The sequence below is a fragment of the Narcine bancroftii genome, chromosome 11, assembly GCF_036971445.1.
Source record: "Narcine bancroftii isolate sNarBan1 chromosome 11, sNarBan1.hap1, whole genome shotgun sequence".
NCBI lineage: Eukaryota > Metazoa > Chordata > Chondrichthyes > Torpediniformes > Narcinidae > Narcine > Narcine bancroftii.
Genome location: NC_091479.1, coordinates 81958656 through 81982046, shown reverse-complemented (window position 1 = coordinate 81982046; position 23391 = coordinate 81958656). Strand labels below are relative to the sequence as shown.

The following is a 23391-nucleotide window of genomic DNA, read 5'->3' as shown; positions in this document are numbered from 1 at the left end:
TCATTTTGATTTCCCTGGAGCTCTGGTTCCTGCATCTACTCCCTCCTCTGCATCATGTGACTCCCCGTGAAAACAAACTTCACAGATGCTGCAGTGACTGATAACAATGTAGCAGAAATGAATAAAAGTGAGCGCATTTTCAAATAATTTAAATGGAAAAAAAATTCAGATTTATAATCAAAGAAAATCTTGTCTAGTTGACTTCATCTCTTAACAAATTCCTTATTATCTTACATCACAACTCAAATTGCCCTATAAATTCAATTGTGTACATTTTACTCCATCTGATCGAATTGTAGAATGAAATTAATTGTTAAATGTGATCAGGACTTCAGAGCATGCTCAACACTTTTTTAAACTTAATTACATGCTTCCACGTGCATAACATGCCTCCATATGAAACCCTCAAACATACATAAAGATGGGTGTTCTACCTATTGAACCATGATCTCCAAACCAGCTGTTAGAACATAAAACAGTACAGCACAGGCACTTTGGCCGATGATGACCATACCAAACATTACACTGAATTAAACTTAGTCTCTGCTGCTTGCATGTGATATATATCCCTCTATTCCCCGAATGTTCATGTATTCATCTAGAACTTTTGTAGAGCTATTATCTCTTTCCACCACTAACCCTGGCACATACCACACTCTGCCCCACTCATCTTTGTTAAACTTTCCTCACCTTTAATTCATCTCTGCTAATATTTGACATTTTTAGCTTGGGTAAAGGATTCTGCCTATTGACTACAAGGAAAGGTTTGCACACTCTTCTGCAACTCTGAGCTGATCCTTTGCTGTTAACTCCTGAGAATCATTGCTTTAAGGAGCCTATATTGAATGGATTCCGATTGCAGGTTGTACATTCTAGAAATTTACCTATTGTTTGGCACCATACAACTTGTGCATAGTTCTTTGAATAAATGCTCATATAGAAATCACTCTTCTGCAACTGGCACGGACTTGCAGCAATATTTTATTACCGGTATGTGTTTTTAAGCAATCTTGGGTTTCTAGCCTGGATGTGTTGACCTTGATTCTATCCACTATAATACGTCATTCATTGTTTCAGTGACAGCAAGTCGTCAATTTGAAGAAGTAAAGGTTTTGTTGCACTAGACGTCTGTGTGGTTTTTAACATGGCTTTGAGAGTTTTGTCAAAAAATCAGATTGGTTTCACAGATGATAAATTGCTTGCACAACTCTCTGTCCAGTCAGTCCAAGAATTGTGTCAAACCCACAATCCCATTTTTGACAGATATTAATTTATTGCATTTTTTAAAACCATCAGTTGGACCAGAATATTATTGTCCCACACATCCACTTACTTTTGGGAGAAAAGTTCTTTTACTTTCTATCATTCTGACCATTTCTGTCAGTTTTTAAAAAATTTAAAAAATTTTTTTCACACTATGAACCAAACTGACCAAAATACACACAAACATTTCCCTCTTGAATATACACAGTGTCATTTTCTCCCCTTTTCCCCCCTCCCTTCCCTCCCTCCTTCATCCCCCCCTCCCCACCCACTCAACATCCCATTTCTGTCATGTTGAAATTGGAAACAGTGCATTAAGTCATCAGAGAAACAAAGCTAGGCCAGAAACTCTCTAATAAGCTACTAATATCATCTTACCTTGATTCCGTTTTGTCTCCCCGGTACAATTCCTTCCTTCCTACCCCCGCGATACCTCACATGCCCTCCTTCTCTTCAATGACTTCCAACTCCCTGAACTTGATTGCCTCATTTTCACTATGGACATCCAATCTCTTTACACCTCCACCCTCTCCCCCCATACAGAGGTCTCAAAATATTTTGTTTCTTTCTTGACAAGAGAACTAACCAGTCACCCTCCATTACCACCTTCCTCCTCCTCCTGGCAGAACTTGTTCTCATGCATAATAACTTCTCCTTTGACTCATCCCACTTTCTCCAAGTCAAAGGAGCAGGCATGAGTACCCACATGGGTCTCAGTTATTCCTGTCTGTCGGCTTTGTGGAATAATCCATGCCGCAAGCCTATATAGAAAATGCCCCTCAACCCTTCATCCGTTATGTTGATGACTACATCAGTGCTGCCTCATGCACATGATGAACATATAAACTTTATTCATTTTCCTGCCAACTTTCTCCTTAACCTCATATTTACTTGATCCATCTCTACTTTCCCTATTGTTAATCTGTCTGTCTCAATCTTGGGAGACAAGCTTTCTACAGACAATTTTTACAAACCCATCAACTCCCACAATGACTACACTTCTTCACACACAGTTCCCTGCAAGTATTCTATTCCTTTCTCTCAATTTATCTGTCTATTCTGTTCCCAAGATGAGGTCTTCCTGTTCAGATCACCCAAAAACCATAAGACATGGGAGCGGAATTAAACCAGTTAGCCCATCGAGTCCGCCCCGCCATTCCATCATGGCTGATTTACTATCTTTTTCAACCCCATTTTCATACCTTCTTCCCATAACCCTTGATCCCTTCCTATTCAAGAACTTGTCTGTCTTAAATATATCCAATGACTTGGGCTTGTGATAGGACTCGTGTTTGAATGAGACAGCAGAAAAAGAGGGTGGAATGGGTTATGTGTTGTCTTTCAACAAATTCCATTTGCAACTTTCAAACAAATGCCCAGTAAAGGATACTGAAATCTTCAAGATTTATAACACCAACAGCTTACATATACTGTAATCAATCCATTTTTATTAATGATATTGAACTGGGTGACAATGTGGTTGTGAGGAGGATGTGAGGACAAAGGTGGCTATGTTACTGGATGAGATCAAATATTACATAGTAAAATAAAAGGCTGAAAAAAAAGACCTTAGCCGCTGGAATTATTTAATAAGCTGATGAATCAGTGTACAGGAGGGAGATTGAAAACTTGGCTGGTGCACCATTCAATGCCACCAAAACTAGAGCTGATTGTTGATTTCAGGAAGGGAAACATAGAGATATATAATCCAGTGATCATTGGGGGATCAGAGGTGGAGAGGGTGAGTAAATTTAAATTATTGGGAGTCACTATTTGGAAGGATCTTTCTTGGACTAAACACACTAAAGGCATTGTGAAGAAACCATATCAGCACCTCTACTTCCTTGGGAGTTTGCAGAGGTTTGGTATGACACCAGAAACCTTGGCAAATTTCTACAAATGTGGTGGAAAGTGTGCTGACCAGCTGCATCATGGTTTGGTATGGGGACACCAATACCCCTGAGCGTAAAGCCCTGCATTCAGCCCAGGACATCACAGGCAAAGTTCTCCCCACTATCAAGAACATCTACAAGGAGTGCTGCTGTTGGAGAGCACCAGCAATCATCAAGGATCAACACCACCCAGCATACGCTCTGTTCTCACTGCTGCCATCAGGATAGAGGTACAAGTGCCACAAGACTTGCACCACCAGGTTCAGGATCAGTTGCTACCCCTCCACAGTTAGACTCCTCAACAACAAACTCAATTAGGAACTCATTTAAAGACTTGTGCACTTTATTGATTTTTAAAAATTCTCTTTGTATTGCATAGTCAGTTTGTTTACATTCATTATCTGTAACAGTTCTTTGTTTACATGTATATGCTGTGTACAGGTTTTATTAACACTACCAATAAGTGGTTATTCTGCTTCACTTGCAGGAAAAAGAATCTGGGTTGTATGTGATTGTCATATATGCTGAAAAGAAATCTGAAATGCACAGCAAGACAGATAGCGTAATGATTGTAAAGGATTCTTCATCAATGAACTGATAACATTCAACTTGATATTTTGAATACACTGTGGTGCTTCATCGATGGATTTGCTGATGTTATTCTGGTGTTGCAGGGTTGTCACTGATGAATTATAATTGATGACTTAGAGCTATAAATGTTATCAGTGGAAACATCTGAATTCACAGGATCAGAGGTAATTTTGTGCTTTTGCACAATGGTTGCAATTGTGAACGCCATTGTCCATTCTACTGAGTAGAATTTCTAACTGGCAAAGCATTTGGCATAATTAAGGTCTTAACACGTTTTTCTTAATAATATAGGATTCATTGGAATCCTATATTCATTGGAGCGCTTTCATCCCTAACGTCGAAGTACTCGAGATGGCAGAGGTCGACAGCATCGAGTCCACGCTGCTGAAGATCCAGCTGCGCTGGGTGGGTCACGTCTCCAGAATGGAGGACCATCGCCTTCCCAAGATCGTGTTATATGGCGAGCTCTCCACTGGCCACCGTGACAGAGGTGCACCAAAGAAGAGGTACAAGGATTGCCTAAAGAAATCTCTTGGTGCCTGCCCCATTGACCACCGCCAGTGGGCTGATATCGCCTCAAACCGTGCATCTTGGCGCCTCACAGTTTGGCGGGCAGCAACCTTTTTTGAAGAAGACCGCAGAACCCACCTCACTGACAAAAGGCGAAGGAGGAAAAACCCAACACCCAACCCCAATCAACCAATTTTCCCCTGCAACCGCTGCAACCGTGTCTGCCTGACCCGCATCGGACTTGTCAGCCACAAACGAGCCTGCAGCTGACGTGGACATTTTACACCCTCCATAAATCTTCGTCCGCGAAGCCAAGCCAAAGAAAGATAGGATTGTGGTACAGCAGTGGATAGTAATCTAAAGGTAGAATAGAAAAGTCACCTGTCTGAATGTTTGTGGGGTCATAAAAAACAAGTGTAGGAGTAAATAAGGTTCGCAACCTTCCTTGAGAGAAACTCTCCTATTATTAACGATAGCAGTAAAGGCTTTAATTTGCCCATGGGGTGCAGGCATGTGCCCCTGTAGAGCTATTGGATGTTCACTCAACATCAGTGATTGAATGTTGCTAATGTCCTATTTGATGGATGAGTAACATTTACAGTCTATTCTGAACAGATTTTGTTAATAGCAATAAAAGGTGTTTTTATTAACCACTTAACCCCTTATACTCAACATTGCTGAGGTGGCATTTCAAGCAGCTGTTATCAAAGCTACCTCGTTGGAGGTAGCGAATGCTTAGGGAAGTCGAGGATGGTGCTGGTGGTGCAAGGAGGTGGTCTAGTTAGGTGTTAACTTTTGTTCATTGGTTGCCTTCTTAAGTCAATTTTTCTTTTAAGGTGGCTGTATTGGAACAGGTGAGTTATAGATTTCCCAGGAGGTGAAAGGCAAGATAATGGAGCTTACAATAACGATATGAAATAAGTTTTGACTTGACATGATTGAATGTTAATTTAATAGTCTTCATGGAAGTATTAAAAGATATGGGAGACTGGTGTACAGGTCAATTATTGTTGGGACCATGAAATGAAAAACTGAAAGTGAGCAGTGACATATAGTCCCAAACTATAGTCCATAACTATAGTCCCAAACAAACTGAATGTTCTAGGTATGGAAACATCTTGATTAAATAATAATAAATGTGATATATAATAGGGTATACAAGTTAAGTCTGTTACTTGGATTTTCAGGAATCCTTCCAATCAATATAGTCCAGCCTGTGCTACCCAATTATACTCAATTGATCTATAACCTCATTTTTTGAAGGGCAGGATAAAATCGGAGCACCTGGGGTAAACCCATGAAGACACAGGAAGAACACAGAAACACTTACAGACAGTGTCAGATTCGAACCCCAGTCACTGGCACTGTAGCAGCATGGCTAACCATGCAGCCTATTGACAGAGTGGAAATTAAATTACTTGTTTAAACATTTGAGATATTTGTCTTTGGTTTATTTTATCTCTGCATTTTGAATTGATTTGCCTATTTGCCATTAGCACCTTGGAATGAACTGACGAGATGAAAGTTAAAGGTTATTATAACCTTCACAGCCATTGTGTGGTGCGCCAGTTAAGTCTGAGCATTTTGCAGCATGAAATTTAACATGGTCCAAGCTCTTCCCTTGGGCTTGCAGCCCGAGTAAGCACTTTCTTTTTCTCAGATAATAGTGTCTACATTAAGTGTTTAGCTACTGGCACAATGTGATTCTCAGCAGGAAACTCACTAAGCTACAATTAAAATACTAGTGGTATAACAGTTGCTGAAAGGCAAATGAATACATCAATAATAAATTGAAAATCATGAAAGAAAAAGTTAATAAATGTTTAACTTTTAAAGTACTTTATAAACTGACAATTGTTGACAACTTGGATCCAATCAGAACATTAATGATGAAGTAGCATAGACGGCCACTAGAGCAATCAATGTATGTATGAGTGTCCAAAAAGCATAGAATGAAGTAATCACTTTGGAGGAAAATCAAAAATAGAAGCAAATGGCATTACAATTGTGGTAATTGGCTGAGAACTAGAAGGTAGAAAGAAGGGGTGATTGCATATTTTTCTTACTGAAGAGAAATATGAAGAGGCGTTCTTGAGATTCTGTAATAGGGCCAAAAAAGAAGCAGAAGATGCAGGAAGCATTCAGTTAGGCAGCATGCATAGAAAGAGAAAGGTTGAAGAGCCTTCTGTGTTAGGACTGTTACAACATTCATTACTTAGAAATGACCTGTACTTGGTGTACAGGGAGTTCAATCTTGAAATTTGAAAAGTGGCAATATGCATCAGAATTGTGTAGGATAGTAGTAGATTTCAGGTGGCTGCAGTCAAATGAACAATACAATTGAATTTCAGTAAAGTGGTTAATTTTAGAAAGATCAAAATGGGAGGTTGGCCAAGCAGGATTCCCAAAAGTCTTGGATACTAACAACTTCAGGGGTTTGGAACCAGGGCTGAGGACATATGACTTGGATGCCTAGAGCTTAGGTACACTGCTGGACTGGACAAGGCTGTGTGGCTGTGGAGGTTATGGGGAAGGAGGAGCCAGTGGAATTCATGGACACTTGATGTCACTAAATGGACTCTCTTTTGCTGCTTTTTCTTGTCTTAATAGCGGTTCTGGATCAGTAGTGCTTTTTTGAGGGTCTTTAAAAAAACAGATTTTTTTGTATTTTGTGTTCATGACAATAAATGTAATCTTGAAATTACTCAGTGTGTAAAAGCAAGTGTTGCCAACTTTGTGCAAGAATCCAGACCGCTAAATTCTTTTATTGCCAAGATCTTGAGCACAATAGAATAGGGTTTACAGCCTTGCACAATGACCTCTCCTCTACCTTCTCCAGAGGATGGAGTGGATTGAAAGCCACTAAGTGTGTGCACTTGGGACTCATTGTAGACTGGGTTGGGGATACTGTTGGGAATCAGGGAATTGGGAAGTATTGGTATGGGTATGTGGGATTATGGGGTGGCAAATGGGCATTGAGGGGGGAGGTAGATTGGGTATTGGCCATATGATTGCTTAATGTTGAGAGTTTGGAGACACAATTGGATGTTCTAGGAAACAGGAATTAAACATCCTCTGTAGTAACTAAATTTTTTCCGCTTGTGCATTGAAGTCACAATCCTTGCCCTCCTGCATCAGAATCAGAATTTATTGTCATAAACATTTCACAAAATTAATTGATTTGCAGTAGAATTACAGTGGAAATATTGTTATAAATTACATTTCAAAAATAAATAAGTAGTGCAAGAAAATAGGAGAAAGTGAGCTTGTATCTAGTCCATTAGCCATTCAGAAATCTTAATGGCAGAGAGAGAAACTGTCCTCATTTCAGGCTCCTGTACTTTTTGTACAGTGTGAAGAGGGCATGGCCTGGGTGGTGGTGGTCCTTGAGGATAGAGGCTGCTTTCTAAAGACACTACCTCTTGTTGATGTCCTCTATGGAATGAAGACTGATGCCTATAATGTCACTCACTGTGTTAATTCTCTGGAGTTTTTTTTCTGTAGGGTGCATTGGCTCCTCCATACCAGTCATTGATGCAACCAGACAGAATGCTCTCTACCGTACACCTGTAGACATTTTTGACTCTTTAGGACGTAAATCTCCTCAAGCTCCTCACAAAGTTTAGCCGCTGGCGAGCCTTCTTTGCGATTGCATCGACAAGAAGGCCCCAGGACAGATCCTTAGAGATATTGAGTTCCAAGAATTTAAAGTTCTTGCCTTTCTCCACTGCTGACCGCTCAGTGAGAACAGTTTCATGTTTTCCTGATTTCCTCCTTTAGTCCACAATCAGCTCCTTGGTTTTACTAATGTTGAGCGCAAGGTTGTTGTTGTGACACCACTCAACTAGCTGATCTATCTCACTCCTGCACACTTCTTCATTGCTGTCTGTCATTTTCTATTGATGCACAATCTGTAAACATTAAGTGATCAAGAAATGTCTTTGATGATTCCTTTAAGTAGCATTAATTTGTTTTTTCTAATATATACTGCTAAACACTGGATTATCTTATTGTTGCATCTTTAAAGTCCATTTTGGGGTACTGATGCCAAACCAGGTTTGCAGAGATACGATCATCGTAATTTGTCTACTTCCAATGTGTATGAGAATATCACATGTATAACCATATATCCCAAATGGCAAGTGGTAGAATGCATAACACAAAGGTACTCTACATCATACAACAATATTGAAATGAATTGATATTTTTGCAATGCCAAAATAATGGTCATAATGCAACTGAATTGTGTGGTCAGAGAGTTGAAGATTCCATTCCTGCTATTTCTGTTTTAATTCCATAGCAACACAAAGCTTCAAAGTTTCTCTGTGTGAGCAGCGTTCCAGCTTGTAGGTAGGCAAGTCACTTGAGGATACTAATCAAGGTCATCAGATAAAAAGTAATAAGAAAAACAAGAATAAATGACCTGCTGATTTTGCTTCATTTGGTTTGTGATAATGATAAAAATCATGACTAAACAGTTGAAAATGGAAATGTTTAGATAATGTGCATAGGAGCTGATTATAGCCTTTGATAGATTATCCTGACAGTGCATCAATTATTTTTCATATCCTAACTGGAGTTTCAGTAGACGATGAATTGTATGCTTCTTGATACATAAAGCTAGTATTGTATGCTTCTTGATACATAAAGCTAGTATTGTATGCTTCTTGATACATAAAGCTAGTATTGTCAACTTTTATAACTCTTGGCTCTATTTGTTCTTGGTACAGGTATCTACCTGGCTGATTACAAGTATATTAAAAAAAATAAATACAACAGTAGGTCATACAGCCCTTCAAGCCTGCTCCACCATTCAATAAAGTTAGGGCAACATCTCAATCTTGATCCCTGAGGACTGGGACCAACATTTGATTTGTTTGTATGTTTTATAAGATTTCTGTGATTGTCACCTTTAATGGTCGGAGTGGTTTAATAAAGTTAGGGCTGCTGCCTCACAGCCCCAGGGTCCAAGGTTTGATGCAGTCTGTGTAGAGTATCCACATTCTCCCCATGGCCATGTGAATTTCCACCAGATGCTGCAGTTTGGTCCCACCTCCCAATGACATACTGAAAAGTTAATTGGCTATCGTAAATCTTCCCTTAATGTGGGTAAGTGGCAAAAGAATCAAAGGGGGATGTATTAGAGAGATTAAGTTGCTGGCTTCTGGAACATAAGGAGAAGAGGAATGTGATTGATTCAATGCTCTGCTGGGAGTTGGCTCAGTGGCCTCCCTCTGTGTCACAGTAAGAAGTAAGCAGAATTTGTTCCAATATATTCCCACATTTCTGTTGTGTTTGCACATATATATTGCACACTTGATTATATTGATGAAACAGTATTTTGGAATGTATGTACATGTGATTTGTTGAATGATATATATATATATACATAAATATAGCAAAATTAATGCTGCATAACATATTGCTGTGTGTTGGAAGTTGATTGGTAAATTGGTAAAGTATACATTAGTGTGCTTTGGGATTTTAATGTTTTGATAATTATATATTTTTGTGGGTTTCTTGGTCTATTTTGGTGAATTGGCGTGGATATATTAATATTATTTGAACATAATTTGGTGGGAGTGCAGATTATTTTTATGGAACAATGTATTTTGGCATGTTCATATGGGTAAATATATCTTTCTGCATCAAAATTAATGCTGCTTAGTGCCGTGAAATATTCAGGTCATCAGCACTAACCAGTGACTCAAAGAAAAGACAAATCAATATATTAATCCAAAGGCATGGACTTCAACCATATCCTTGTATTTGACTATGAATATAAAACCAAAGTTATATCAAAACAGGCATTCTTATTTTGAAATAAATCTCATAATCATAAGTTTTAACATTTTTCAGTTTATTTGTTTCTGTCATTCATGCAGAGATATTCATCAAGGCAGCTTGCATCAAAGTAGAATAATTTCAACAAAAAAAAGCAGTAGAAGGCCATCCAGCCATGTTCTCCTGCATTAATCCCATGTTCCTTTGTTCCCTCAGTATCCAAAAATCTTTCAATATCTGTCCTAAATATTTTAAGCAACGAACCTCCATGGGTCTTGTGAGAGAAACATTCCAAAGATCCGCAGTCTTCTGTGTGAAGAAATGTCTTATCTCAACAGTTAACTCCTTGTTTTAGGAGTGTGATGACTAACTCTGGATATCTCAGAGAAACATGGACCCTGCATCTACCCTGCCAAGCCACTTCAGAAATTGTATCTATCAATGAAGTCTTATAAACACAAGATAATGCAGGCTTACTGTCTCACAGGAGAAACCTCCTTCCTAGAAATCAATCTGGTGAACTTTCATTATACTCTATTTTTTTTGTAAGTACTAGGAAGACCAGATCTATACACGATATTCGAAGTGTGGTCTCACCAGGCCCAAAACTTGTCCAATAGGACAGCTTTACTTTTATACTCAAATCCTCTTACATAATGGTCAACATACTGTTTGCCTTTGCGATTGCTTGCTGAACCTATGGATTAACTTTAAGTGATTTGTGTACAAGGATATGTAGGTCCCTCTGAACACAAACATTTTTTCACCTTCCACCATTTTGATTTCTGCTTCTGGCTGCTGTGTGACTTGACCCCTTTCAGTCAATCTCTGCTGCTGCTTCTCCTCTTCCCTATATGGAATATGGATTGCTGTTATCTTGGTTGGTATTGACATGATGGGCTCCAGGGCCTGTTCCTGTACTTTGTGATTTTGACTGTCAGAAGGAGGATTGTATTATAGACATAGACTGGATAGGCCAGGACTTTTTTTTTCCCCTTGGAACTGTGGAGACTGAAGGATGGCCTTGTACCGATAAACAAAATGGGAGATTGATAAGGTGAATGGTCATGGTCTTTTCTCTTGGGTGGGAATGTCTAAAACTAGAGGGTATAGGTTTAAGATAGGGGTAGATTTAAAAGCGACATAAGGGGCAACCTTTTGATACAGCAGGTGCTGAGTAAATGGAATGAATTGTAGAGGAAGAGGTGGAGATGGGTAAAATAATGAATTTTAAAAGACATTTAGACATATTTGGATAGGAAAGAGTTAGAGGGAAATAGAGCTAGCACAGGTAAACAGAACTAATTTAGATAGGCAATTGGATTGGCATGGATGAGTTGGACTCAAAGACCTGTTTCTGTGCAGTATGGCTCCAACTCTGATACTTCACCTTCCCTGCAACTCTGCTGCTAAAGAGGTTTGGATGGAATGAAGAATGTTTGGCTAGCACATGTGGAAAATCCCACTCCAGAAATGCAATGCCAGGTTATGCACAGCCTAATCTGCATTTGACATTTATTTCTCACTGGATCTCTACGGAGTGGTTCCCAGCATCCTTCAAAGTTCAAATTTATTGTCAGCGTACATGCATGACATCACATACAACCCTAAGATTTTTTTTTCCTGTGGGCCAGGCAGAATTACCACTATTGGCAACTGTAAAACTGTGTTTGAGAAGAAATATGCAGACAAGGAGAGAGAAATAAATAAAGAAAGACAAATGCACGGAAAAAAAATTAAATGTAGATATATTGAACGGTAGCAGGTCATTTTGACCCATGAGCCTGTGCCGCCCAATTATACCCAATTAACTTACAACCCCCCCCAGTACATTTTGAATGGTTAGAGGAAACTGGAGTCCCAAGAAGAAGCCCACCCAGACATGGGGAGAATGTGCAAACTCCTTGTAGACATTGCAGGATTCAAACCCCAGTCACGATCACTGGTGTTGTAACAGTGTAGTGCCACCCCTATTGTCAGTAATAAATAATAATGTTCAAAGTCAGAGGTCTTAAATAAGTTTGTTCTGAGGAGTCTGAGAGTGGAGGAGTAGCAACTGTTCTTAAACCTGGTGGTTCAAGTTCTGTAGCACTGATACTTCTTTCCTGATGGCAGCAGCGAGAATAGAGCATGTCCTGGGTGGTGTAGATACTTGATGATTGCTGCTGCCCTCTGACAGCAGCATTCCATAGAAATGTTCTTGATGGTGGGGAGAGTTTTGCCTGTGATGTATTGGGCTGTGTCCACAACCTTTTGCAGTGCTTTCTGCTCAGAGGAATACTAGGCTGCGATGCAGCTGGTTAGCACACTTTCCACTACACATCTGTAGAAGTTTGCCAAGGTTCTGATGACATACCAAATCACTGCAAAATCCTGAGGAAATAGAGGTGCAGGCAAGCTTTCTTCTTAATGACATCGATATGATGAGCCCTGGAAAGGTCCTCCAAGTGACTTCCAGGAATTTAAATTTGTTCATGCTCTTCACCCTTTCCACCTCTGATCTTTCAATGACCTCTGGCTTTGCTTTCCTAAGGTCTTTAATCAGCTTCATAATTGCTGCTGGCATGCTGTGCCAGCGATTCCACGAGCTGGAATGGGTTATCGGGAATAACGACTACGTGATGAAAGTATATTGACATCAGAGACCCATATAAAGAGTTGAAAAACATTTAAATTGGTTAACATTTTAATAATGAATTTATAAAATTAATTGAAAGCCACATTAATTTGTTTTAATTATATAGTTTAAAAATAAACTAACCACTTAGATTCTTGTACTATTTTTAATGAAGTTTGGCAACTATTCAAATAAACAAGGTTTCCCTGGATGTGGCAGCCATCTTTGGCATTAGACTGAAAGGCTCAGTTTGCTCTTGAATGTTCTTTGACTTAGTGGTGGTGAGTTATCCTCCCCCTGACCCTGCACACTCTGCAACTGTGCTGCAGTATGAAGGCTGGAAAGTACTGATAAAACACTGTGGTTTGATGGTAGTTCACCTCAGAATTTCTGGCTGTAGTGGAGTATGTCCACGTCCACTGTTATGTCTAATTGGAGTGGTCAAAAATACTTCCATTAGAGAATATTACCAAGATCCAGTAGGAGAGGTGCTAATGTGGACAAGGATGGTTCTATTAAAAAAAAAATGCTGATAATACCCTTTCTATTAATTCATATCCATCCAAATTTCGTTTTAGATAAAATGCTGTCAGTACATTTCAAATCCATTACAACCCACAATTTTGCTGTTACAGAAGGCCACAGGGGATGTAAATCGACAAAACAAAGGTAAAGCAAATTATTTATAAACTATTTGAAAGGACAGATCTCTTCCATCTCATTCTACATTTTGCTAGTTCTTATTTTTCAGGATGAAATAATTTTTCAGAATCCTAAAATGATATTACTGCAGTTTCCCTTGTTCCTTGAAGCCAATTCCCTTGTTCTCCAAATATGCAATTCATTAGTGGCCATGTGTGATTTCCCCAGCCACTTTCACCAAGCCTCTGAGTGAGAAAACATTGTAAAATGTGCATGAAGATTGTAATGCATGATTAACTCTCATGTCTGTATATCACCTGGTATTGAGCACACCAAACCTGTCCTTCCACTCATTATCATGTTTTCAGAATCCAGGGTGTTACTATCAGGACATTAAATAAAAAAATGCTTGAATTGAATATCTACAGGACACAATGCTGTGAGTAACTGATGGAAATCACATGTTTTGGACACTTAGTGGATGCCTTAGCTAATCATGGCTGAGTAGGCCCCTATACCCCATCCCAACAAAAAGCAGTTGAGGTTATTGCCAAAAGTTAAACCCAAGGAGATCGAGACACTTTGGCCAAAAAAATTGAATAACTTACCACGCGTTGCAACTCTGGGTCACGGTGTATTGGCTCTGCAACAAGACATGACAACTCAGGCAAAAATACATGGATAATAAGACATCTTTATTATCTGCTCCAAAAACACATCAACCTTTCAATGATCTAATCACAGGACAATTTCACCATGCAAAAAGAAAATGCTGCACAAAACAAGGATAACAGTAAGATGGCTTTTCTTTCTTTTTCTTTGGCTTGGCTTCGCGGACCAAGATTAATGGAGGGGTAAATGTCCACGTCAGCTGCAGGCTCGTTTGAGGCTGACAAGTCCGATGCGGGACAGGCAGACACGGTTGCAGCGGTTGCAAGGGAAAATTGGTTGGTTGGGGTTGGGTGTTTTTCCTCCTTTGTCTTTTGTCAGTGAGGTGGGCTCTGCGGTCTTCTTCAAAGGAGGTTGCTGCCTGCCAAACTGTGAGGCGCCAAGATGCACAGTTTGAGGCGATATCAGCCCACTGGCGGTGGTCAATGTGGCAGGCACCAAGAGATTTCTTTAGGCAGTCCTTGTACCTCTTTGGTGCACCTCTGTCACGGTGGCCAGTGGAGAGCTCGCCATATAACACGATCTTGGGAAGGCGATGGTCCTTCATTCTGGAGACGTGACCTACCCAGCACAGTTGGATCTTCAGCAGCGTGGATTCGATGCTGTCGGCCTCTGCCATCTCGAGTACTTCGATGTTGGAGATGAAGTCGCTCCAATGAATGTTGATGGAGCAGAGACAACGCTGGTGGAAGCGTTCTAGGAGCCGTAGGTGATGCCAGTAGAGGACCCATGATTCGGAGCCGAACAGGAGTGTGGGTATGACAACGGCTCTGTATACCCTAATCTTTGTGAGGTTTTTCAGTTGGTTGTTTTTCCAGACTCTTTTGTGTAGTCTTCCAAAGGCGCTATTTGCCTTGGCGAGTCTGTTGTCTATCTCGTTGTCGATCCTTGCATCCAATGAAATGGTGCAGCCGAGATAGATAAACTGGTTGACCGTTTTGAGTTTTGTGTGCCCGATGGAGATATGGGGGGGTTGGTAGTCATGGTGGGGAGCTGGCCGATGGAGGACCTCAGTTTTCTTCAGGCTGACTTCCATGCCAAACATTTTGGCAGTTTCCGCAAAACAGGACGTAAAACGCTGAAGAGCTGACTCTGAATGTGCAACTAAAGCGGCATCGTCTGCAAAGAGTAGTTCACGGTTGCTCTTGTGTCTTGGTGTGAGCTTGCAGGCGCCTCAGATTGAAGAGACTGCCATCCGTGCGGTACCGCATGTAAACAGCGTCTTCATTGTTGAGGTCTTTCATGACTTGTTTCAGCATCGTGCTGAAGAAGATTGAAAAGAGGGTTGGTGCGAGAACGCAGCCTTGCTTCACGCCATTGTTAATGGAGAAGGGTTCAGAGAGCTCATTGCTGTATCTGACCCGACCTTGTTGGTTTTCGTGCAGTTGGAGAACCATGTTAAGGAACTTTGGGGGGCATCTGAGGCGCTGTAGTATTTGCCAAAGCCCTTTCCTGCTCACGGTGTCGAAGGCTTTGGTGAGGTCAACAAAGGTGATGTAGAGTCCTTTGTTTTGTTCTCTGCACTTTTCTTGGAGCTGTCTGAGGGCAAAGACCACGTCAGTAGTTCCTCTGCGCGAAAGCCGCATTGTGATTCTGGGAGAACTTTTTCGGCGACACTAGGTATTATTCTATTTAGGCCAAACAAATTCTTGCTGTACCTGCAAATCATTCAATTGAATGAACCAGGGTGTCAGGATCATGTTAAGCACCAATATTTCTTGTTTTTTTAAAACCTTTTTAATGTTTTGTTCTTTCTACCAAATGATTAATCTTGTATTTTATCACAGCATACCCTCTCTAACACTTCCTGCCCACTCATTAAACTATATTCCTTTAAACACTCTTTATATCTTTTATATCTTTTCAGAGTTGGCAGTTCTCCACAGAATGTGTGGTTGAAGAGGCATATAAATAAAATCAAATAGAATCATAGAATTACTGCAGAAACTCAGTAGGTCATGTAGCATCCAAAGGAAGCAAAGGTACAAAATATAATCATTGTTTCAGGTCTGAGCTCTTTGTCAAGGTATGAATAAAAGGGTTTTGAGTAGTATGCAAATTGGAACATATGAATGTCGTCATTCAGACGAGAGCTAAAATGTTTCAACATAAACCTCTCAAAGCACTCATCACTGTAGTTTGTGGGTGCCACTAGTCGGTAATCATTTAGGCATGTTATCACACCTTTCTCATGAATGACTGAAGCCTGTTTGAATGAAGAATCAAGACCATCTATTGTAGACCTGAATCCAAAAAAAACCACCTTCCTGACAGTGTCCCACACATGGAGGAGGCTGTCATGTTGGATTGTTTGATAGATATACCAGTAAATAGAATTTGTCTAGATTGTGGTATTATTTGCATATTCAAACCATGTAACTGGAAGTATTAAATTGCCTCAGATAACAATTCTTTTACTTCAAGCAATCATGATCTCAGTTTTATTATGAATAGGTATTATTCAGGATCCCACTGAGAAACACCACGTGTTATATTAATTTTGAAATTAAATACTTCTGAGAGGAGATCATATTCCTTGGTCAATTGGCTCAGTGCTGACACAAAATTAACATTCACATCTATAAGACTGAGAATAAAACCCAGAGGATGGTTGAAAGAATTGAGGAAAAATATATTCATATTCTTAATATTCATTAACTATACTTCGACATTCACTAGCATTCAAAAAATTCAGTCTCTTTGGCATTTCCTATTGCTTTTCATCAATTTTATTTTTTTCTGTGGGTGGTATGGAGAGAGTGAAGGACTCCTACTGAGTTTGTAGCAAAAAATGGTCTCTCCCCTACTCCACCAAAGTTTTACCATTTCTTTCTCCTTTTTGGCTGCTGTCTCTTAAGTTCCAGAAAACTAATAAGGTAATAAAACACCCCACTCTATTTTAGAAAAGCATTATTTTAAATGTGATTTAACATCAAATAATTGCATATATTGTAGCATGCACACACATAGCCGAGTCAAATCGAAGACTGATCTATTGCTCTGCCAGCTCGGTTTATATTCACTCCCTGCCTCTGATGACAGGAGTGACATCATCACAGTTCCGACCTTTGACTGGCTGGCGTTCCCGCGTTGCCCTGCTGTTTCCTGGGATGATGTTCATTGGTCTCTGTGGGGCCCCTGTGATTGCCGGGTTCACCAGCCATTTTGTGAGTTGGGTCACAACTTGATTTGCAGGCCGCTGCATGACCCCCCCCCCCCCCCCACAGAACTGGCAATGGGAGTGCCCACTGCCATTTATGGCAGCCTTCCTCTGCATCATGGAGGCTGAGTCTCGACTTACTGGCTAACATCTACATGGACGGTTTCAGGCTGTTGAGGGTGAATGTTTCCTTTTTGCCGGCAATATTCAATATACACGTCGACCCATTATGCCCGACAACTTTGCAGCCCCTCGTATGGTCATTGTAGGGGTGCCGGTGTGTCCCCTTCATACAAAAACATATTCATAGGTGTGCAAGTCTTTGGGGACAAAAGATTTGGGCTGGCCATGCAGTGGGGGCTGTGGAGGGGCTAGGGTACCCAGTCTTTCCCTCAGCTGTTTCAGTGCCAACATGGGGATTTCCAATCCTTGGTGGCAGCCAAGAACTCCCCCAGGATTACCAAGGGTGCACAGTAGACCATTTCTGCTGCGGAGGCATTAAAGTCCTCTTTCAGTGTGGTGTGTATCCCCAGAAGTATCCAAGGCAGTTCATCCACCCAGTTGGGCCCCATGTGCTTTTAAGTGCCTGTGGAACTGCTTCACCAACTCGTTGGCCTGTGAATTGAGTTTCCAATAGTTTGGTTAGCACCACCCAGAGCCCCGAGGTAAACTGCTCCCCTGTCAGAGGTGAGATGTTCTGGAACTCCAAATTCTGAACACCCAGGTATTGATTAGTGCCCTGTCGCAAGTCTCCATGGTCATGTTAGCCTTCGGGATTGCCTCCGCCCGTCAAGCATAGTGAAGATGTATCTTGTTCTACAGGAAACTGGTAGCGGCCCAACAATGTCGACATGGCTGGCTCAAAAGTCTGGGGAGGAGCTTTAGTGTCAGTTTGCACCTTGGACGCCTGGCAGAACGTGCAGGTCTTGGCCCTCTGACTGACCTGCTTGCAGAACTGTGCCAGATGAACCTGCTGGCTACCATCTTTACCACTCAAGGGCTTTCTGACTGCCACACTATCCCCAACTCCTCAAGTTTCTTAAATTCCTCTTTAGAGAGAGCGTTTTTCAGAGGGAGGTGGTGCATTCTGGCATGGAGCAGGGGCCCTCGGTTAGGATGTGGTGCCTCACTCCATGCTTTGATTTCATGGAGGAGAATTGTACACCACTATTGCAGGGAACTCCGCCAGGATGTGTGTGTAGGCATTGTCGGACAGTGTGACAGGGTTGAGGTGGGGGACCACTAGTTTGACTTCCCCCAGGGGCATCATGTGAAAAGTTTTGGCATGCACCAAATGCCACCCTTTTGTGTCTACCAGCAGGCAGTGGGTGTGCAGGAAATTGTCTCCCAGGAGCAGTTGCCCAATGCCATGATAGTAAAAGTCCACTGAAGTTAGTGGTCAGCAAATCGTAGAGGGATGGTACAGGTGTCTTAAATTCATAAAGAATTGCTGTTCATTGCCCTCAGTGCCAGGCCTGGCTTGGTGTTCCAGGTGTCATAGGCCATGGGGGGAAGGACACTTATTTTGGCACCAGTGTCCACGAGGAACCACCTTCCTGACAGAGTGTCCCAGACTGGAGGAGGCTGTCATGTTGGCCAACCGCCACAGCCATTAATGACAGCTGGCCATGGCGTTTCCCAGAAACACAGGGTGGGTGGCATCGACAGGCTCCCACAATCTATCGTAGATGGTAACAACAATAGGGCTGGGTAGGGGGGTCCAATTGCCTCTCCATCTGCTGTTGTTGGCTGGGGTCGGGGCTTGGCAATAATTTCTATTGAGGTGCCATTTTCTTTCTTCACTCTCCAGAGCACATCCGCCCGGGCTGCGACTTTCCTCGGGTTGCTGATGTTCTCGTTGGCAAACAAGAGTCAGTTATCTTCAGACAACTGCTTCAGGAAAATCTGCTCAAAGTGCAGAAAAAGCTTGTGCCCTCGGCAAGTGCAAGCATCTCACTCATGAGGACAGATGGGGACCCTGTCCCCCAAACCTTCCACGTACAGCAGACAGGCAGCGCGCTCATGCCGTGATAGGCCGAAAGTGCAGGTTAGTAGCTTTTTGAGGTCTGGAGGCTGCCATAGGAAATCAATGACCCTCACTGCCATGTCCTGGTTGAACGAGCTCACTATGTAGTAGTAGCGGGTATTGTTGGCGGCGATTTGTCTAAGGTGGAACTGGCCTCAGCCTGTTCGAACCACACATGTGGCAACAATGCCCAGAATGTTGGCAGCTTGAGCGAGACCAAGTGGAGAGCTGCTTGGTCTGTCATCTTCGGGTCCAGCTTCTGGTTGGACCTGTCACCAATCTAGTGTGTGCGCTATGCAAAGTGTGGATTAAGAATGACACATGGTCGAGTCAATGCCGAAGATTGATTTATTGCTCTGCCAGCTCTGTTTATATTCACTCCCTGCCTCTGATCACAGGATTGATATAATTACAACGCCAGCCTCCAACTGGCCAGCGTTCCCGCCGTTGACTGCAGGATAACAGCTATTGGTCGCTGCGGGGACCTCACGATCACCTCATTTGCCGTCCATTTTGTGAGCTGGGTCATGACTTGGTTTGCGGGCTGCTTCAATATAACCAAATGCAGGGGAAATTCATACCTTTGAAGAGGAATCTTAGAAGAAAAGTGGAGAAATTTCAGACATCTAGACTTTGCAAATTGAAGGCATTGTGTGTGTTGGTGATGGGGCTTAAAAGTGAGCTGTGAGAGAGGTTATGAAGATGGGGAAGGCTGCAGCATAGAGGGAGTTGAAGATGATAAAACAAGGATGAGAATTTTAATTTTGCAGGTCAGCAGACATGGCGATGGTCATGAAAATGATGATAAAAAGTTCATTGTCATGCACTGAAATTCTTACTGCTGTAGCCAAACAGGTATGCAAGATACACCATTTACATTAAATTATTAAATTACCTCAGCACATTTGGGAGTATCTTCTTAAGCTAGCCCAAGTGAAGACCCCGGCAATAACTGAGAAGACATTGGGATACTCCACTTGATGTTTCTCACATTCTAGCTTAATGTCTGTCTGTGGAGGGATGTCAACTGCAGTCGGGGCAATGGAAATTAGTTCCCTTGGGAGGTAAAGGATTTGCATTATGACACCAGATGTTCCAGATGAGGGGAGCAGCCCTGTACAGGATCAGAGCACCACGAAAAGTTAACTATGAAACAGATCAATCAGCATCCTCTCCTCATCAAATCTGTCATCATCACTCATCTGTTCAAAACAACTCAAGCTTGCTGTCCTTTCAAATTCCCTATTCCAAATGCATGAACATTATTCCAAAAATTTAATATATTTATCTGACCAGTCAGATTTCTTCCCTTTTTCTAGTACCAAAAAGATCAGTTAATAATTTTCATTATCCAAAGATGATCTCCAGGTCACACATTTATCCCACAAAGTTTACCTACTGCCATTAATATAACACCGTAGTTTTGTAGCCCTTTCCTGAAGGATTTGAAAATATTTTGCAACTTATTCAACAAAAAAATTACTTTTCTGCTCAACTGTAATAAATTTCACCTTCTTTGCTCACACTCTTTGTACAAAAGAAGAAAGGCACGCAAGCAAGCTTTTGCAGGGATTGATTTAACAAAGCTAGGTAACTTAAATCTCCACAACTTTTGTCCTTAACTCAAACGTTCTGTTAAAAATGAAATGCCTTTTATGTATCCAGAGCAATAGTGATAAAATTGTGTAACCTTTTGACGTTTAGAATTAAATTATTTTTAGTCCAAGTGGTAACTGATCCCAGGATCTTTCTTCTTTGGCTTGGCTTCGCGGACGAAGATTTATGGAGGGGGTAAAAAGTCCACGTCAGCTGCAGGCTCGTTTGTGACTGACAAGTCCGATGCGGGACAGGCAGACACGATTGCAGCGGTTGCAAGGGAAAATTGGTTGGTTGGGGTTGGGTGTTGGGTTTTTCCTCCTTTGCCTTTTGTCAGTGAGGTGGGCTCTGCGGTCTTCTTCAAAGGAGGTTGCTGCCCGCCAAACTGTGAGGCGCCAAGATGCACGGTTTGAGGCATTATCAGCCCACTGGCGGTGGTCAATGTGGCAGGCACCAAGAGATTTCTTTAGGCAGTCCTTGTACCTTTTCTTTGGTGCACCTCTGTCACGGTGGCCAGTGGAGAGCTCGCCATATAACACGATCTTGGGAAGGCGATGGTCCTCCATTCTGGAGACGTGACCCATCCAGCGCAGCTGGATCTTCAGCAGCGTGGACTCGATGCTGTCAACCTCTGCCATCTCGAGTACTTCGACGTTAGGGGTGTAAGCGCTCCAATGGATGTTGAGGATGGAGCGGAGACAACGCTGGTGGAAGCGTTCTAGGAGCCGTAGGTGGTGCCGGTAGAGGACCCATGATTCGGAGTCGAACAGGAGTGTGGGTATGACAACGGCTCTGTATACGCTTATCTTTGTGAGGTTTTTCAGTTGGTTGTTTTTCCAGACTCTTGTGTAGTCTTCCAAAGGCGCTATTTGCCTTGGCGAGTCTGTTGTCTATCTCATTGTCGATCCTTGCATCTGATGAATTGGTGCAGCCGAGATAGGTAAACTGGTTGACCGTTTTGAGTTTTGTGTGCCCGATGGAGATGTGGGGGGGCTGGTAGTCATGGTGGGGAGCTGGCTGATGGAGGACCTCAGTTTTCTTCAGGCTGACTTCCAGGCCAAACATTTTGGCAGTTTCCGCAAAGCAGGACGTCAAGCGCTGAAGAGCTGGCTCTGAATGGGCAACTAAAGCGGCATCATCTGCAAAGAGTAGTTCACGGACAAGTTTCTCTTGTGTCTTGGTGTGAGCTTGCAGGCGCCTCAGATTGAAGAGACTGCCATCCGTGCGGTACCGGATGTAAACAGCGTCTTCATTGTTGGGGTCTTTCATGGCTTGGTTCAGCATCATGCTGAAGAAGATTGAAAAGAGGGTTGGTGCGAGAACACAGCCTTGCTTCACGCCATTGTTAATGGAGAAGGGTTCAGAGAGCTCATTTCTGTATCTGACCCGACCTTGTTGGTTTTCGTGCAGTTGGATAGTCATGTTGAGGAACTTTGGGGGACATCCGATGCGCTCTAGTATTTGCCAAAGCCCTTTCCTGCTCACGGTGTCGAAGGCTTTGGTGAGGTCAACAAAGGTGATGTAGAGTCCTTTGTTTTGTTCTCTGCACTTTTCTTGGAGCTGTCTGAGGGCAAAGACCATGTCAGTGGTTCCTCTGTTTGCGCGAAAGCCGCACTGTGATTCTGGGAGAATATTCTCGGCGACACTAGGTATTATTCTATTTAGTAGAATCCTAGCGAAGATTTTGCCTGCAATGGAGAGCAACGTGATTCCCCTGTAGTTTGAGCAGTCTGATTTCTCGCCTTTGTTTTTGTACAGGGTGATGATGGTGGCATCACGAAGATCCTGAGGCAGTTTACCTTGGTCCCAACAAAGCTTGAAAAACTCATGCAGTTTGGCATGCAGAGTTTTGCCGCCAGCCTTCCAGACTTCTGGGGGGATTCCATCCATACCTGCTGCTTTGCCACTTTTCAGTTGTTCGATCCCAGGATAGGCCATGTGCAAAAGACAATACATCGCTTCCTTCAGATTATTTTCTTTTCATGTACACAAGTTCAAACTGTGAATTTTAATTTGGTTGTTATGCAAAATAGGTGAAAAAGGTGTTTTTAGATTATTTAAATATATACATAAACGAACATGGATATAGGCTGATTAGCAGAAAATCCTCTTGCAATTTGGCATTTTAAATAATGGAAAGTTCATTTGAGTTAATTTTGTTGTTCTAGACCAGGGGTGTCAAACTCAAATTCACAGAGGGCCAAAATTAAAAACTTGGACTAAGTTGTGGACCAAACTAAATATTTATTGAAAATTTTCAAAAACATCTGCATGTTTTCTCTTCTTTCAACATATGTAATGTTAAACTTTTTCTTATTAAAATAAATGTTTAATAATAGTTTTGGTTAAACTCTTTCCAGAAGAAGCATTAACAAATGAGAAATTAAATATTCAATAAATAATATTTCTCTATAGCCTTTAAGCTCCTTTTAAATGTATTTTTTTCCACAAGTCAACAAGTCAAAAAAATAACTTGCTTCAATGACAAACAGGTTTGTCCTTTAAAATGATGAACATATAGTCTCCCTCCCACCTGTCTTGAAAGATCCTGTTTTCTGTCTTTCGTTTGGCCATTTTTCGTAAGGGGTTTATTACATGTGAGTTGGGCGACAGGTCGCAGATGCCAATGAAAGTAAACGGA

General features: G+C 41.7%; 1 long non-coding RNA gene across 1 annotated transcript; it reads left to right on the top strand.

Moving 5' to 3' along the window:
* The first annotated feature begins 8133 nt into the window (after window positions 1-8133).
* LOC138746026 (uncharacterized) lies at window positions 8134-23014 on the top strand. The gene is made up of 4 exons (XR_011346660.1): window positions 8134-8606; window positions 13236-13326; window positions 18939-19175; window positions 22509-23014. It is a non-coding gene; the product is annotated as an uncharacterized lncRNA (long non-coding RNA).
* Window positions 23015-23391: the final 377 nt, after the last annotated feature.